Raw genomic sequence first — 7,049 nt, 5'->3', positions numbered from 1 at the left:
GCCAAATCATAGATTTCCCATGCGCTCAATGCTACTCAAGGCCCGTGTCACACCCCCGGACCAGACGACGGAAACGTCCGGAGGCGGGTGACTTCATTGTGCAGTATCATAACAATTGAATATAAATGAAACAGAGTAATCCAAACATCATACATTGAGATAAAAAACTTACATTGTTTACATGTTGTATTTGTTCTTCAAGTTACATAAAAGAGACATAAGTATAAATTTCAAACTACAGCTAAATAGCCCTGCATCTGTGTCCCTTGTTACCTGCTTACTAGATACCTGAGAATACAAGTCGTTTTGAAAAGCGTCAACTAAAAAGTTGGTGAGTTCATAAGCATTTTTGTATAAAATCGTTTACACTTGTTTAGAATCGTTCTTATCGTACATTCAGAAAATCCGATATTTTCTACGAAATCGTTTGAAGTCTTGAGTTGAAAATCATGGTTATATGTGTGCATGTCATTACTTTTATTCATCCTCATAAGGAGTGATTTGAAAAGTAGTGGGATTTGTAAAAGCTAGCTGTGTCCGAGAATAGTTCGTTTGAATAGTAACAATCAATCGTTTCATGAAAAATCCCTTATTTTCAAAAAGGAAATATGGTTGAAAATCTTGTTCTTCTTATCGAGTAAAATTGAGTGTGTGCGTTCTAGTTTATCGTTATCGAAATCGTAGAAAAATCGTTTTCCCCAGAAAATCCTATATTTTCTGTTATAAAATATTTGTAAGTTCTAGTATATCATTATCGAAATCGTAGAAAATCGTTTTCCCCAGAAAGTCCTATATTTTCTGCTATAAAACAATCATAAGTTCTAGTTTCCAATTATGTATATGTGTGGGTTAGTTTATCGTTATCAAAATCGTTTCAAACGTTTTCCATAGAGTCCTACGCTTTTTAATTTGTAAAAATAGTGGTATTACGACTCTATACTTGTAGGAGAAAGAATCCACATGGCTATTGTGGACATTCTACGCGATGAAGAAGGACAGTCAACACAACAAAGGCGGACCACCACCTATCACGTGTAGGACAGTCAACACAATGTGCCAAAGTTTATTTATGAGGTTTTCCTTACATAAATTTCCAGTTAATATAACATATTCTTGTGAGTCGTTATAACCATACTAATCTGACGAAGTGCCTGTTTTGGCGTTTCTCAAGCGCCCTCGGTTTGGATAAAGACATTTGTCACCCTAGACTGGCCTGTCTAGCTGTAGCGAACAGCGAAGGTGCGGGGTGTCAAGCCCGTATAGATGTATACACAAATTCTCGCTCTCCCTCCAGGAGACTCTGGCTATAACTCCTTACAGGACTTAGACGTACACTAATATTTTTATATTTAGGTACTTTTGAGATTTGTCTGACTAGAATACTAACAACCTTTTGAGCAATCGTTAGAGATCCATTATTTGTTAGATAAATAATGAAATTCGTACTTGTTGAATAAAAATATCGTTCTCGTTCCATATCGTTAATTGTGCTCGTTAACTAGGTGCTCGTGTTCGTTCCTTTTCGTTTATTGAAAAATAAGTAATTTTAGTCAAGAGAAAAAGTGTCAAGTTATAATTAGTATAAATTTATAACTGCCGGTTATGACACGCATTTTCTGTTTTATGACATATAGAACATTACTTATGTTGTTGGAGGTTTTACGACAGCAGTTTATGACATGCAAATATTTCTGTCATAAAGGCTCTATTTGTGTATTTTCTTGACGCAAACTTTTATATTGAATATTTATAAAATACCCCCTGACAGTTTGCAAAATAGTCACAAAGTTCCCATTTTCGAAAATCACTAGAATAAGTGTCAACTTATCAAGGTTCTTTTTTATAAGTTTTATTTCTAGACATGAAAGCATAGATAAAGGGCTTAAGTTGGACACATCCAATAGTTGGGAGGCTCTTTTGTACACAAAGTATCTTCTATTTCTTATGAAGTTGTGAAATCTTACGTTCATGAGGATATTACTAAAATAATAATTTAATAATATTACCACACACATACAAACATACGTATACATGCAAGTCTGCAAGTATTTAGGCAGATTTGACTTGTACTCTCCTCCAAAAACATTAAAATATTAAAAAAGGTGGGGTATGAAGCTCACCTTGAGTTGGTTGAGGAGTTGTTTGGAGTTATGGAGTGAAGATCTCAAGCTTAAACTTTTGCTGAGATGAGGAACTTCCGTGGGAGGGATGTTTTCCTTACAACTCCAGGGAGAAGTTTAGAATTTTGTTTTCAGCAAGTTCTTGTTCTTGCTTGGAGATGAGTTTTGAGAGGAAATGAGAAAAGTGAGAGAGAAAGTGGAGTCTAAACTCCCTCACTGTCGTTGCTTTGGAGTATAAGGAAAAGGGAGGAATCTTTGGTGCATGGGTATCTGGTGGTCCATGCATGGATATTTGGTGGGTAAGGCGTGGAATACCGTGATTTGCATGGGAAATGAGGAATTTCATCAAATCACAAGGTCAATACTTTTGTCCTTTTCTTGATTTAGGATAAGGTTTTCCTAAATCCTAACTTTTTATTTTATGTAAATATAATTTAAATAATTAAATTTGGCATAAAATAAAGGTTTTAGGGGTCTTAGATAAGAAAAACACGAGATTGAGGGGATTCCCGACCTCAAAATACCCCAAAATGAAGAAAATGTACGGAATAGTGCAAATTTCGGGGCTAAATAGTGAATTCTGGAACTCTAGGGCAATTTCTGAAGCTGTATAACAATTTCCGGAGGTGCTGGGCGAGTTCCGAAGCTCTTCTCCAAATTCCGGAGTCCACAGTAACTTCCGGAGCACTTTCTCGGATTCCGAAGCAAACAACACTTTTCCGGAGTCATCAGGCGGAGTTCCGAAGGCGCTGGGCGATCAGTGGTCCGGACCGAGGTGCTTCCGAACCGAAGTGAGGTAAGAAACTTCCGGAACTGCGAACCTATCCGGATGAGAGGCTTCCGAGATGAGCTTCCTCTTGGCTTCCTTAGGAGACATTCCGGACTAAGAGGTTCCGGATCGGGAGGGTTCCGGACCAAGAGGGTTCCGGCCAAGAGGTTCAGGACCAAGAGGAGTCCGGACCAAGAGGGTTCCGGCCAAGAGGTTCGGGACCAATAGGAGTCCGGACCAAGAGGTTCCGGACCAAGAGTTTCCGGACCAAAAGGGTCCTTTTGGGGTTTCCTCTTCCGATTTTGAGCTGTTTTCGACTAAGGAAGGTACTTAGGGAGATTTGAGAGAGATTTGAGATACGTGGAGAGATTTGGGAGAGATTTCACATACTTGGAGAGATTTGGGAGAGATTCACTATTCTTGGAGAGATTTGGGAGAGATTTCACATACTTGGAGAGATTTGGGAGAGATTCACTATTCTTGGAGAGATTTCACATACTTAGGGAGATTTGGGAGAGATTCACTATTCTTGGAGAGATTTCACATACTTAGGGAGATTTGGGAGAGATTCACTACTCTTGGAGAGATTCACTATTCTTGGAGAGATTTGGGAGAGATTAACTATACTTGGAGAGATTTGGGAGAAATTCACTATACTTGGAGAGATTAGGGAGAGATTCACTATACTTTGAGAGATTTGCATTCTAACACTTTATGGCTCCTTAGGAACTCATATTTAACACTTAAGAGTGTTAGCACAAATCTCACAATAGTCCTTACTTACCTGAGGATGGAATTTCGTAGCCAAAAGTGCTAGTTGTGACAGACCGGTGAATGCTACGGGCCACCCCGCTGTCTTACAACACTCCAACACTATCTGCCAACCTAGTGAATGCTATGGGCCACCCCGTAATCTTACAATACTCCACACTATTTGCCAACCTAGTGAATGCTACGGGCCACCTCACAGTCTTACAACACTCCTATCTTGCCATGGCCACCGCTCATGGTCTTACTGCTGATCTACAAATCCATCCATACTCATCCGAAGTGGAACACGCATCTCACTAAACCCAATCAAGTCTTCAAGTCATGCTTTGAACCCCAAAGCCTTAATCAAACAAGAATAGGCAGGGAGGCTCTAACACAATCCTCGACCTGGATCCATCTATATGCCTGCTATCCATCACCAAAAATATGCCAACCAGCTGTTGGAAGTTTCCTGAACTCCCAACTTACACAATCTTCAATCCAAACAGTCACTTGAGTCTTCTTCCCTCCTGATGGGGATGTGAAACTCATCCTAGTTTCACGCCTGATTCAGTTTCTGGAGATCTGAACGATTCTCCCCCACTTGGATTCGCCGACAACCTGCGCTTTCCAATACTAGTGTTCCATCACTAACCAAACCCGATGACCGCACAACTCTTGAAATCAGATGAACATTCCCCGAAATATCATCAAGTCCGACAACCCCAACCGCTTCCCATGATACATCACCCAAATCCTTAAGTCCTTTATGCTGGTGACAAAGACCATTAAGTTGTGATAAATAAATTCCCCTGGAACTTCTAGTGACCAACCAAATTCGTGCGACTGCCACCACCATCTTCTTGCTACCGCTCCTTCCCTAGCAATGGCAGTGATTGAACCCGAAGGTTCTTCCATGGATGACCGTGGATCCCACCCGATCAAATGCTAACACTGCCACACCCCAAACCGAGACAACCATTACATTGAATAAGTAGAATATTTACATCTGTTCGATACATAATTTGTATTACAACAAAATGTATAACCAAAAGTATAAAAGACGCGACTCTAAAAGCTCCGCCTTCTCAAAACCTGCGTGTGTACCTGTCTACCGGTTCCCTGAGAATACAAGTGGTTTTGAAAGAGTATCAACATTAAAGCTGGTGAGTTCATAAGCATATTTTTGTAATGAAAACATGTTGGTGAATCTGTGAAAATGTTTGTATGTTTCCATGATTGTCCAATATTTTCTTTAGTAATGAAAAGTTTTCTTTGGGGATGCTCTCGAGGTCTTTAACTTCCTGCTTTTCGTTTACGACATGGGCTAGGAATGCATGACACTCCTTTCGCAGATTTTTTTGGGCTTTAGTGCACGATATGATACGAAGGTTTGTGCTGAGTTTATCGCCATAGATGATGAGGGCTTCGCCATTTGGCAGATTGAGGCGAATGGATTTTTCGAAACAAGAATATCCGCATGATGAAGACTTAACTAGTCCATGTTGATGATGACATCGAAGCTCTTAATGGAGACCGACATAAGATCGATGGGAAAGGAATAATCGTTTGGAGTAAGGGTAAGTCAGTCTCTCTTTTTGTTTTCAACGATCTAGTGCTTGGTCCTTCATACGTCATTAGTGCTCTCTTTCTTTCCGTTAGCCAACTCGACGGTGAACGTTTTGGTTAGAGGTTGGGATTTATGCTTGAGTAGGTGTTTAAATTCATGACTGACAAAACTCATCACCGCACAACTATCAAAAAAAATGCATGCATAAGAGTTTTTGATGAGGAACGTACCCGTAACTATGGTGGGATCAGTGACTACCTCCTCATGGCCCACAGTTAGCACTCCCCTGTGTTGCTAGTTGTCGTTACTTTAGGGCAATTCCTCTGGAAGTTCCCGGTTTCACCACAACCATAACAGGCTTGGCTTACTCCAGCTCCAGGAGCCTGATTGGTTAGTTGGACATGTGATTTGCAGAAACGGGCTATATGCCCCTTTTTGCCACTGTTGTTGCATTGTATGTCACGGCAGGGTCCGTGATGATGGAAGTTACACTTATCGCACCTTAGGAGGGTTCCAGCATATATATTGGCAGGTGCTTGAGTTGTGGAAACATCAGCAGGAGTGGTAGCAGCGTGGACTGCCATCGTCTGTTTCTTTTTGGAGGGCTCTTGTGAAGATTTGCCCTACGCTTGTTCCAGAACTTCTTCCTTCCACCACTCTCTTTAGGTTGTTAGGGAGCGGCTGCTACGGGTCCATGGTTATCCATGTGATCTATCAAAGTCTACGCCAGACGCTTGGCGCTGTCGAACGTGAGGGGTTTAGCAGCCAAGACGTTCCCCTGAGTTGGGGGTGTCAATCCCCATATGTATCTCTCAACTTTCTTGCTCTCTGGGGTGACCATCGCGGGACACCGAAGAGCCAGGTCACTGAACCTAGCGGTGTATGCAGCTATGTCGGAACCTTTCATCTTCAGATTCCACAACTCTTGCTCCAGCATTTGCATCTCACCCCGCGGGTAGTATTCAGCCAGCATCAGCTCCTTCAAATCGTCCCAACTCATGGCATTAGCCACTGGAAGAGTCAAGGATTTGACTTGGTTGTTCCACCAAGTTAGCTCTCTGTCGGTGAAGGTGCAGGCTGCAAACTTCACTATGCTTGTCTCGGGGCAAGCACAGATCTCGAAGATTGATTCGGTCTTCTCGAACCAACGAGTTAGTGCGATGACTCCTCCGGTGCCGTCGAAAGAACGAGGTTTGGCATTGGTGAAGTTCTTATATGAACATGTCAACCCCCAAACCGAGATGGCGGAAACATTTGGGGGCGGAGGATGTCATGTACAGTATCATAACAATGCACAATAGTAAAACAAGTAACAACATCCATTGCATTAATAATATAGTTTATACAAGTGTGTTCTGCGTATAGTTGTAAGACACCAAAAATGATATATCAAAATAAAAGACGAGTGTTGAACATGCTCGATCTTCTACAAACCTGATCCAGTGTACATGTCTACTACTGATCTGAGAATATAAGTGTGACAACCCGAAATTTTCATTTGTATAAACTCCGCAGTCAAGCACATCAAATAATAGTCAAATTCATACCAGCATATTTTTGGCCGGTTTTAAGTTCGTTTGGGTATTTTAATTTAATTTTCCGTCAAACGAACAAATAATTGGAGTATCCGTTACGAGTGTTGTGGAGCAAATAAATAATTAACACCTTGACTAGGTGTTTACGGCCAAATAAGGGGAGTTTGGGCCGTAAACTCCCTTTTTCCATGAACTCATGCATATAGCATGAGTTTACCCTTCACTCCTCACTTTTCACTTCCCACCTCAAGAACACTCAATATTCTCTCTCAAGTATCATATCTCATTTCTTCAAATCCACCAAA

This window comes from Lactuca virosa, chromosome 1, assembly GCF_052849685.1.
Source record: "Lactuca virosa cultivar CGN04683 chromosome 1, Lactuca_virosa_CGN04683_v6, whole genome shotgun sequence".
Taxonomy (NCBI): Eukaryota; Viridiplantae; Streptophyta; class Magnoliopsida; order Asterales; family Asteraceae; genus Lactuca; species Lactuca virosa.
This window is presented reverse-complemented; position numbering follows the sequence as displayed.